Genomic DNA, 11842 nt, shown 5'->3' on the forward strand with positions numbered 1-11842 from the left:
TAAGACCGTCGCATACATTTTGGTGTTTTGTAACTCATTTGAACGAGTTACATTTGAACGTTACAACGGCAATTGAATCTCAGCTGTTGAAAAAGTTTTGCTTAGAACAGGAAGCAGACAATCTGCTCCAAATGCTGACAAAGTTGGAACCATTGATTTTAACATCATTATGCATTTGGTATATACATCGCCTAAAGATCTACACTTATCCTTCAACATAGATGATTCTCACAAAGCCTTACCACCTTTTCAAAAGAATGGTTTGACGGAAAAGTTGGCTACAATCCATCTACCGGCCACTACCGGCCAATTTGTCTACATGTGCACATGTCTTATTTCTACAGAGAGCATGGCTAGGTACTGATATGATTGGCTCTGTAAAGCCGGGCCCTAACAATATATCCTCATCAATTATAATGGCTAATTGGCCATCTACTGGAAACTCACTCGATACTCTAACTAGTGAGCAAATGAATATAGGTACAGTATTTTGTAGCACTCGATTAAGACTCTGCAAAGCCCTACGGATACCCCAAGTAATGAAACGTAGTTCATATTTCATCAACATCACAACTGGTTTCTGCTAAGGTATGTTTGGCAGATGATCTCTTTGAACCATCAGATGCATGCTGTTTTATACCAGTTCAGCGCATTTATGCACGTTGTGCATACACTCTGTGTAGTTAAGGCCTGGGTCAGGCACTGATAAGATTAATTTTATTCATTACCAACATTTAATGTAGATGATGTAGATTATGTAGTGTTAATGAGATTCATAACCATTATTAATGTTATTCATTGCAATTGATGTCACGTGTCAAGAAGAAGTCAAGGTACTTGCTTAGCTAGCTGCTGGAACTATTGTACAGAATCTTTAGCAACAAATGCGGTGGACTTGCACAAGGTAAGACTAGTTGTTTAGGCCCTCAAAAGATAGAGTAGGTTGTCATGATTATATTTCCAGCGGGGGAAGTCAATAAGTGCAAAACTGCCTTAGCTATACTGGCTTCTTTAGCTCTGACAGCCACTCTAGAGGTAGGCTATGCTGTGTATCTCAAGAATACAGTAACTCCTACTCTTCCCCCGCCGGATATTAGTACCTAGCAATGATAAGTTCATCTAGCCTTGTTTTTGAAGCTTGATCTTAGCATCTTCATGGCCGCATTTGAAGTTCTTCTTGAGCTTCATTTTGGATCAATTTGATGCAGCATACACTGTATATTGCAAATAATACAGCAGTATGAACATAGTGTTAAATTTTGGTATTTACAGACAGACCCGGGCCTTAACTACGCAGAGTATGCCGAAATACCATTCCTATAGAAAATGAAACTCAACTTGAAACTGTGTTCATTGCTTGCCCAATACCTTTGAAGTATTCAGCTTAATTGCTTATTAATTTGTTTTTTTGCCTAACATTGTATTACACCTTGATTGATGTATACTACGACTGCAACAATAATAATAAAGTTAAGGTGTACTTATCCAGCTGACAGTACATACGTATAATATATAAGGCAAATATATAAGGCAAATAATTACTCTGGGCAGTTAAGGCCTGGGTCAGGCACTGATAAGATTAATTTTATTCATTGCCTACATTTTATGTAGATCATGTAGATCATGTAGTGTTAATGAGATTCATAATGTTTATTAATGTTATTCATTGCACATGACGTCATAAGGTCAATGTATTTGCTTAGCTAGCTGCTGGAACTATATAGATTATCTTTGGCAACAAATACGGCGGACTTAAACAAGGTAAGAGTAGCTGTTTAGGCCCTCAAAAGATAGATTATGTTGTTATGATTATGTTTCCTTGATGGGAAGTAAAAATGTCCAAAACTTTCTTAGCTATGCTAGCTTCTTTAGCTCTGACAGCCACCCTAGAGGTAGGCTATTTTGTGTATCTCAAGAATACAATAACTCCTACTCTTCCCATCAAGGATACTAGTACCTAGCTATGAGATGTTCATCTAGCCTTGTTTTTGAAGCTTGATCTTGGCATCTTCAACGCCGTATTTGCACTTCTCTTTCTGAAAGTGGCATGACGTCATCATCATTTATGGGACTAATTAGCATAATTGAATTAAGCTAATTAGTTTTTTGGAAAAAGAAAACATTGAGCTTCATTTTGGATCATTTTGATGCAGCATACACTGTATATTGCAAATAATACAGCAGTATGAACATAGTGTAAATTTTGGTGTTAAAATCTGGACCCGGGCCTTAAGTGCGCAGAGTATACGCGCATAGTATATATAATTATGTACAGTTAATGTGTATAATAATTATGTTAATAATAATACAGTACTATACAAACAATGAGTACTTTCACGCAATCTTCTGAGTTGGGACGACTGTGTGTGCGACACTTCTCAATTAGTGCTTCTTGAGATTTGCAGTCTCTATCCGACATTTTGACTAGCAATTGCCCAAGAGAAAATATGTCGCTGTATATGCTTTGCTTTAAACTCTCCATGAATAACTTCAGGCACTATTATGTGGTACTTTGAAAGGTATTCAGATCTTTCTCTCGATCATTTAGGGGACCAGACTCTTTCTCAGTAGCTTTACCAAAGTCTATTAAAACCGCGTGATACATTGCTTCCAGTGACGTTGATGCACAACTTGTTGGATTTTCACAACGATTTTATGTCATTGTGGATAATTTTGACGCTTGAATGAGCAATCAATTGTGCACAGACTAGAATCCATTCTCTTGCACAAGTAAGGTGTCTGTGATGTTGCATAAAGTTATCGTATTCAGGCCAATATCGTATTCAGGCCAATACCATGGAATTGTGTGATAACTCTTAGTGGCCGGGCAGACGTACAAACACCAAACAAGTAAGGTAAGTGGTAAGGTAAGTGTGGATGACAAACCTTGATTAGCATATTGGCTTCATGAATGGCATCGCGTTGAGCCGTACGTGGAAGCAGCTCTTTCACAGCAACCAGTATGTCCCTGTATAACTGAACACGTACCACAGAGAAAGATCCTCGACCAATGTACCTACTGCTTTCCTTTCCATTATCGATTGGGTCTACTAAGTCACTAGGATCAATCTGGTGGTGAATAGGCTATAGGCTGCTGTACACGACACTAGGAGCAAGTTGGCGTCCTCTCAGTACATACGTTCTTTTAGCGCTTTATTCCGTTTGAGTAGCTCCCATTGCCACCTGTCCCAAAACGATCTAGCCATGCACTTGTATTTTAAAGTTGCTGTTTGAAGTGCTCGCTGTGCAATTGTTTTCTCAATGATACTTTGCTGTGTACTCTTTGAAACTTCTTACTCTTTGAAACTTCGAAACTTCTTCCGCACATCATTAACAGAGTGCCGACTCAGGGGATTGCTGGTTGCGGTCAGTTTCTGATCCACCCTGATCATCTGGCATACTGTAGATTGGACTGGATGGAGGGCTTGTTGCTTCACCAGCTGGAACTCCATATCATGTCCTTTGAGCTGAGCTGAGCAAAACTCAAATTCTGATAGATTCTCCCTTGGCCTTGTACTATACTATACTGGCTAGCCTATACGTACCTATGGCTCACGAAGGAGGATTTTACAGCAGACTTCCCTGACTAGGACATCCTTTGAACAAACTGTTGATAACTTTGACCAGTTTCCAAGATCTTCTCGGGAAGTGAATTTACCACCAGGCATCCACCAATTAGTACCCATACCCAACCGTTTGATGAGCTATTCTCACGACTTGAGAGCATGGCAGAGATGATCAGTTCTACACAAAAACTTGTGTTTGATCAGAAATCTGCCCATGCCATACTTGAAGAGAGGGTGGGTCAGCTCAGTAAGGATATGGAAGAAACCAGGCAAATGTATAGGTCAAGTATAAATACTCCTGACAGTGGCGGCAAGAATCGGATGACAATTCCTTCAGAACTCTCGGTACGTGGTGTATTACGAGAAATAATTATACTATCTACTATCCATACCTTACAAACACTTACATATATATTACAATATTACATTATATAGGCATCCACCATTAAAAAATTGCACAACAATGCTTCGGAAAATTTTGCTGGAGATCAGTTAATTGCTGGAGATCAGTTGTAAGTATTAATTTATTATTATCAGTCGTACATACCATTGGTTTTCTGAACTTGCTGTAGATATCAATCTGAACACAATCAAAAAGTGTTTGAGTTCTTGTTCTCTCAAATGAAAGAAGAGGAATTCAATGGTGCTCATTGTGAAGATCGTCTCCTTAGTGTTAAATAATAGTTATTCATGTGAATTTATATAGGTGCGATTCATCGGTACTCGTTTCAAATGCGCATGCGCAGCCGCACCCCCATACAAAACATATAAATAGCATTTGGGACAAGAGCTAGATCTATAGGGTTAGAGCTAGATCTATAGTTCACTTGCTATATTCGTCCTGTTGCTAGCACCTGTATGAGTGCCCGTTGAGGAGTTGTCATCTGAAGTCGGGTGCTTCCTTCGGTTGAAGTTTTGTTGATGGGATTGATAGCATTCGCTTCTTCTTTGCATACTGTCCAGCCCATCCAGGTACCACGAGAATCAAGCTTTCTAATTAAGCTGTTGAGCTCTGTAGATGGCACAAAATAATGTTTTACACCAGTGTGACGAAAATATTGAGCTAACCTTGTAGTTTGTGCTGCCATATCGTGCTCTCGTCATCTGATTCTGACTCATCTGTCATGTATTGGTAGTCAATTGATGACCACTTCTGTTTCTCAGCATCTATCTTTAACATCTTCGCTCTTTGTGAATAGAGCTATTTCACATGCACAAGAAATTATTAACACAATTAAGCTACAATTTTGTGCCTTACTCTTTTCTGGAATCCAACTTTCTGTGTTCTGCGCTTATTGAGCACCACAGACTCTCTTCTTCCTGGTTGACTATCGTTATAGGTTAGTGTTTAGGTGCCACACTGGACCCACCTGCTGAGCTGCTGCACCGTCCTGCAGATATGTGCCTAATGGAATTCACTGTGATACATCTAGGTAAGCTTACAATGCTGGACCTATTTATATGTGAGCCTTGGTTTTATGTGAACGTTTCGCCTTTTAATATGCAAAAACCTGTAACACAGGTGGGCTTGTGTGTGTGTGTGTGTGTGTGTGTGTGTGTACTCTTGTGCGAGCCTTGGTTGTCAAGATGTATGGCAACAACCTGTCAAGATGTTTCGTCTTTAGGCAGGGGGGCTTGTATGTGTACGTGTGTGTGTGTGTGTGTGTGTGCTCTTGTGCGAGCCTTGGTTGTCAAGATATATCGTCTTTAGGCTATCGTCTTTAGGCAACAACCTGTCAAGATGTTTCGTCTTTAGGCTTGTATGTGTACGTTTGTGTGTGTGCTACGTTTTTGTGTGTGTGTGTGTGTGTGTGTGTGTTGTGTGTGTGTGTGTGTGTACTCTTGTGCGAGCCTTGGTTGTCAAGATGTATCGTCTTTAGGCAACAACCTATGTGTAAGTTTGTGTGTGTGTGTGTGTGTGTGTGTGTGTGTGTGTGTGTGTGTGTGTGTGTGTGTGTGTGTACTCTTGTGCGAGCCTTGGTTGTCAAGATGTATCGTCTTTAGGCAACAACCTGTCAAGTTGTTGTCCGCTTTCTCAGGTCACTTGAGGTCCTAACCCCATCACCATCACCCTGTGAATAGACATCTGGTGGCCTTGGCCTGATTTTCTCTGAACTTGAACTGTAATTGTATCTTGTGTGTGCGTCAATAAATAAAAACAAAATTCTTTCAATTATGATCTGTACTAGACGGCGAGTCGTATGTAGCCGTCTTAGTGTCTTTGGACGGCAAGGAATGGTCACTACGACGTATTCAACGGTCAGTGTAGAACGGCCAGCCACACGGTAACCGTTGTGCAGCTCCGTCTAAGTGGTTCCCGATACGGTGCAGACGGACAACGTTACACTAGTATTGACGGATGCCCGTGACGATCTGTCCCGAACGACTAAACGGTGAATTTCTGCTACCGTCGAAGTGGCTGATTTTTCCTGTGTTTGAGACAAACGGCAATAGAGGACATAATATCTAAAAGTTACATCGATGTTTCGATCATCGATGTCGGGGGTTTCATCTATGTTTCGATCATCAGTGGCGTATCCAGCTAGGGGCTCAGGGTGCTCAAGCACCCCCTAAGCTTTACATTAATTACTGTAACCTGCTGGAAGCTGCATAATGAGCCTGCACTGCACTGCACTACGAACCTAGCTCGTTGGAGAGAGTCAAACCACACCTTCAGATAATAAGTTTCCTGGCTGTGACTTATAAGTCAAGAGCCTGCATCAGAGAAGGTTGTTCTTTCTCAGTGGCGGATCCAGGGGGGATCCCAGGGTGCCATGGATCCCCCCTTTCAGACTAAGCTATTGTGGCTTTACTACAGCTACCAGCTAGCTATTTATCAGCTATTTATCAGTATTGTAGCTTGATTCAATGATTGTACCTGTTGTTCTGATGCATCAACTGCCAAAGGAGTGTTCAGGTTAGCCTAGGTTAGCTAGTTGACTATTCGTGGCAGAGCTAGCTAGCTCTACGCAAGTTTATTATGGGACTTCCCCTGGGATTTTACCTAGTCACGTGTGACCGGAAGTGGGCGTAACCCCAAAAAATTTCGCGCAACTTTCACTACTCGCGCTGCGCGTTCGTAGTTTGGAACCCCCCTTTCATATTTCCTTGGTCCGCCACTGTTTCTCACTCAGAAAGTAACCCAACATCACCAGCAGAAACCTGATCACGGCACTCTAAATACCAGGTAGAAGACAAAAAACAAAACAAAATAAAATAATTAAACAATAATTGTTTTAATACAGATTTTCTGCATGATAGTATAATTATTGTGCACACTGCCTGTCACTAGCTGCTCAGCAAAGAGAATGAAGACAGCATTACGATCACACAGGACTATTTCTTCTATATATTATATAGCATGAGTCAGTTAGGCAATGGTAGAGTTGCTGTACTGGGATTGTTCTTTGTAATTAGGGTGTGTCGTCTGTCATGCGCAGTAAAACGTGGGTGTGGCTTCTGGTGCGTGGGCGGGAGCGGGACCCAAAATGTTTTGGCGCTGTCACGCACCCTCCTACTGAAACGCCACTGATCATTGATGTCGGGGGTTTAATCTGGGTTTCATCGATGTGCGTACAACGCACATTGTAGTCACGTGAAACTCAATTTTTACAAAATTATTTTCGAAGATGGATCACTATCATCTATACAGGCTCCAGCTCAACCCACAGTTTCTCACTCTCTGCCGTGTGTGTGTGTGTGTGTGTATTGTGTGTGTGAGTGTGTGTGGTGTGTGCAAGCCGTGTGTGTGTGGTGTGTGTGTGTCGGTGTTTGTGTGTGTGTGTGCACGCCGTGTGTGTGTTTGTGTGTGTGTGCCGTGTTTGTGTGTGTGTGAGGGGGTGTGGGGGGGGGTGTGCACGCCGTATGTGTGTGTGGTGTGGTGAGGGGGTTTGCAGTGCAGGCCGTGCGTGTGTGTGTGTGTGGTAGCTGTGGTAGCTGTGTGTGGTGTGTTGGGGTGTGTGCGTGCGTGTGTGTGGTGTGTGAGCCGTGTGTGTGTGTCAGTATTTGTGTGTGTGTGTGTGTGTGTGTGTGTGTGCCGTGTGTGTGTGTGTGTGGTGTGTGTGGTGTGTGGTGTGTGCAAGCCGTGTGTGTGGTGTGTGTGTGTCGGTGTGTGTGTGTGTGTGTCGGGGGCCGTGTGTGTGGTGTGTGGAGGGGGGTGTGCACGCCGTGCGTGTGTGTGGTGTGTGCATGCTGCGTGTGGTGTGTGGTGTGCAAGCCGTGTGTGTGGTGTGTGTGTGTGGAGGGGGGTGTGCACGCCGTGCGTGTGTGTGGTGTGTGTGTGTGCATGCATGTGCAAGCCGTGTGGAGGGGGGTGTGCACGCCGTGTGTGTGCGTGTGTGGAGGGGGGAGGGGGGTGTGCACGCCTATGTGTGTGTGGAGGGGGTGTGCCGCGTGTGTGTGTGGTGTGCAAGCCGTGTGTGGAGGGGCTGTGTGTCAGTGTGTCAGTGTTTGTGTGGTGTGTGGGGTGTGGTGTGTGTGGGGTCGTGTATGTGTGTGTGGAGAGGGGTGTGCTTGCCGTGTGTGTGTGGAGGGGGGGTGTGCTTGCCGTGTGTGTGTGTGTGTGTGTGTGGAGGGGGGAAGCCATGTGTGTGTGCCGTGGTGTGGTGGTGTGTGTGTGGAGGGGGGTGTGCCAGCCATGTGTGTGTGTGTGTGGTGTGCACACCGTGTTTGTGTGTGGAGGAGGGGGGTGTGCTTGCCGTGTGTGTGTGTGTGTGGAGGGGGGCCGTGTGTGTGTGGAGGGTGTTTGTTGTGTGGTGTGGTGTGGTGTGTGTGTGTGTGTGTGTGTGGAGGAGGCCATGTGTGTGTGGTGTGTGTGTGTGGTGTGCATGCCGTGTTTGTGTGTGTGTGGGGGGGGCTGTGTGTGTGTGTGGTGTGTGTGAGGAGGGCGTGTGCAGGCCGTGCGGTTTGTGTGCAAGCTGTGTGTGTGTGGTGTGTTGTGTGTGTGTGTTTATAGAAGGTATACAAAAGGTATAGGGTGGATGATGGCTTTCAACCACACATCCTATCTTATTCAACACGGAATGCTCAGTTTTGAATTTTCATTTGGAATCCCATCTCTGTTGTTACCTTACTTACTGTATACCTTATATATATATATATATAATTATATGTATCAGTATTTAAAGTGTGTGCATGCATTTAGCTTACATTAGTTCACTTGTCATCTTTCAGGTAGGCCAGGTGGAGAGGAGATTGATGACTATTTTTAGGATTATCATGTGATGTTTCTTTATGTAATGGGGCAGGCTTGTGTATTGTGGTAATGTACTTGTGGATCTTAATTGTATGTGTAAATTTCACTATCTTCATTAATTTTGGTGTATCATTATTTTGGGGTTTTTGTTTTGTGTGCTTTTATGATAGTAAGGCAATGGTTTGGGTTTATGTTTTGAGGGCTTTCTGGAAGCTGTATGTGGCGTACACCGTGGTTTTAAGTATGCAGGGTACATGTATTCTGTAGTGCTCAGTGCTGGTAATTTATTCTTCAACTCAACGGGGTCCTGTCCTATCAGTGGCTTTGTTACTCTATACAATGAGTTGGGACATTATCAGGGGCGGATCCAGGATTTAGGGAAGGGGGGTTCTTACTTCTTGGCTGCACAAAGCGCGGACAAGAAGTGTCACTTGGCGCATAGCGCCAAAATTTTTGGCTGACCACGCCCCATCTTACATGCCACGCCCACTAATTAACCACATTCCCCTTCAACAAAAATATTATACAAAAACATAAATTATATAATATCTGAAAGAACACAAGGCAAAGCCATTCTCATGCTCTGGGATAGTGATAGCCTCGATTCAAGGCCGATTAAAATACGTATTTTAATCGGCCTTGAATCGAGGCTAGGATAGTGATTGCACTTTCTTCTCTTTCAGGAGAGCACCAATATCCATTGGCTGATCCTCAGCGGAAGATCTGGAGGGGTGATGGAGGTGGCTGGTGGTTCCAGTGGAGAGATAGTTGTGACTGGAGGAGAGACGGTGGTGGCTGGAGGAGAGACGTTGATGACTGGAGGAGAGACGATGGTGGCTGGTGGTTCTCTTGAAGAGGAGACTGGCTGTAGACTTGACGCATCATCTAGATTATTATATTTAATAGTCAATAATTTATAACTAGGAGAATGTTGAACATTGTGGGGCGAGCGTAAGAAAACATGCTTGTTTTACGAATTAAAAGAAATATGTTGTATTTAAATTCAAGGTTATTAATTTAGTATACGTAGTAGAAGCATTTTACATTCGCACTGGTAGTTATCAAGGTCGCGTAACTGAGTTCATGACAGTACCATTATAAGAACATGAGAAGGGCTGTGCAGAGATTAGGTTGTCAGCAGTGACTTCGGCTTCATCTATTTCAGCAATTGCTGCTACATTTTGGCCAAATACGTCCAATGTAAGATAGTTTCCACCTGGTGTGCTTATGATAACTTTAGCTCTCAATTGCTTTGTGGAGTGACGAAGACTTTGAATCAATGAGCATTTGTTGCATTTGCCTGTAGTGTCAGTTGAGATGGTGATCTTACTTTTGCAGTTGAGACATGAGATATACAAGTCGAGTGATAAAACACCTACAATTTCAGCTGATGGTACAGTTCGGAAAGTGTCTGGGACATCATCATGGGCCACAACATTTGGCAGTTCCTCAATTTTTGTCCCTGTTGACCCGTTGCGAGGTACTTGAAGATATTTTTGGTGCTGGAACTCATTGACAAGAATGTTTTCAAATTTGTATGTTTCACCTTTTACAAGCGAATCAATCTTGTTCTCAAAAAGAATTAGCTTAGTTGATGTCGTGGAATCTGCGATATGAACATCTTGTTTCCAGAGCCCATCTGATATCTGGGCCTTAGGTGAAACCATCAATACTTTGGCATTCACTGTGACACGATCATACCGTTCCTTGTTCGACACTTCATCAATTCATCAAGATGGATGCAATATTAATTTTTATTAACATCGACGTGGAAGTCGGTAAGGATCATGAGTCCCAAAAGCAAATCATTGTGCCGGTCCATGGATACATACATACATACATACATACATACATACATACAGACAAAATTGCAACGTTGAAGACTAGGTAGGGACTCGCTTCGCTCGCCCCAATTATTATAGCAATTATAATTAATCTATACAGTGTATCTATACAGTGTCTATCATTCAGTATGCAGTGCCGTGAACTCTCCCTTACCTGAAACTTTACTCTTCTTAAACCAGGAGTCAATGGAGGGTTGCAATCTAGACCTTATAGCCAGCCCCACCCTCATATTATGCAGAGAGTACCAGCCCCACCCTCACATTATGCAGAGAGAAGAACTTTGTACCCTATTGTCACGACAGTAAGCTACCGGTAGCTAGCTAGCCAGGTCCTAGGTGTATTAAATATAAAGTATCAACTTAGTGGAAGGGTAGTTCGTACGAACCCAACGAACTACCTCTGGATCCGCCACTGATTATACCTATTAAGTGAGCTTGCATTTGCAGTGGCTCTGCTGCTATTATCTAAAGGACTTAGGTTATAGTCTGAATTCAAAGTGGGCAGTACTGGTTATTGTCAATAATAACAAATGGGGGGGGGGCACAGGGGACAGAAAATAAATTAAAACAGAAAACATAGACAAATGATAAACAAAGAAGCACTTGAACGCCCGACCTTGAGATTCGGGAATGGGGATTAAAGATCTTTGATGGTACCAACTCTCTCCGCTCATTCAATGCATCCACAGTCTTAAGTATAGATACTTGTACACAATACTTGTACACAGCTACTTATTACACATTGGGTATGTTTACATAGCTATTCAATGGTTTGAGGATATCTTGTTCATGTATCCACAGTCTTAACAATTTAGTATACTTATGTATTTTACACCTTGGGTATGCTTAGCTATTTAATTACAGTAATAATGGTGGGAGCACTTATCTTATGTTATTCTGAGTGGGTTGCTGCAGTTTACTTGGCTTTGTTATGGAGGCTCTCTTGGAGGCTCTCTTAGGACTTTATCTCATGTGACTACTGGGTTGTGGTACTTTGGAGGGAAAAACCTAGGGTCTTATCTAATTTTTGTGGTATAGGCTTAATTAATGCTTATACATAATTATAAATAAAGTACATGTACATTTAGGTGACATGTGTGTGTAGTCTCTACATTTCTTAGAGTTAGCACAAGGCATTAGTCAAAATAAATATTTCTTTGAGTTAGCACAAGGCATTAGTCAAAATAAATATGTGGTAGTCAGAGGAGTAGGAAGATGTTTTTGTAAGGGGGTGCTGA

At 42.7% G+C, this 11842-nt stretch overlaps 1 long non-coding RNA gene across 2 annotated transcripts; it reads right to left on the reverse strand.

Moving 5' to 3' along the window:
* Positions 1-4327: 4327 nt before the first annotated feature.
* On the reverse strand, positions 4328-11595 carry LOC135349826 (uncharacterized). 2 transcript variants are annotated; one of them, XR_010399003.1, is made up of 4 exons: positions 5579-11595; positions 4825-4957; positions 4635-4767; positions 4328-4578 (listed from the first exon to the last, which is right to left on the reverse strand). It is a non-coding gene; the product is annotated as an uncharacterized LOC135349826 (long non-coding RNA). The 2 variants fall into 2 exon arrangements; XR_010399002.1 differs by having other exon boundaries at positions 4825-11593.
* Between the last annotated feature and the right edge of the window lie 247 nt (positions 11596-11842).

This window comes from Halichondria panicea, chromosome 16 (genome assembly GCF_963675165.1).
Source record: "Halichondria panicea chromosome 16, odHalPani1.1, whole genome shotgun sequence".
In the NCBI taxonomy this organism is placed as follows: Eukaryota; Metazoa; Porifera; class Demospongiae; order Suberitida; family Halichondriidae; genus Halichondria; species Halichondria panicea.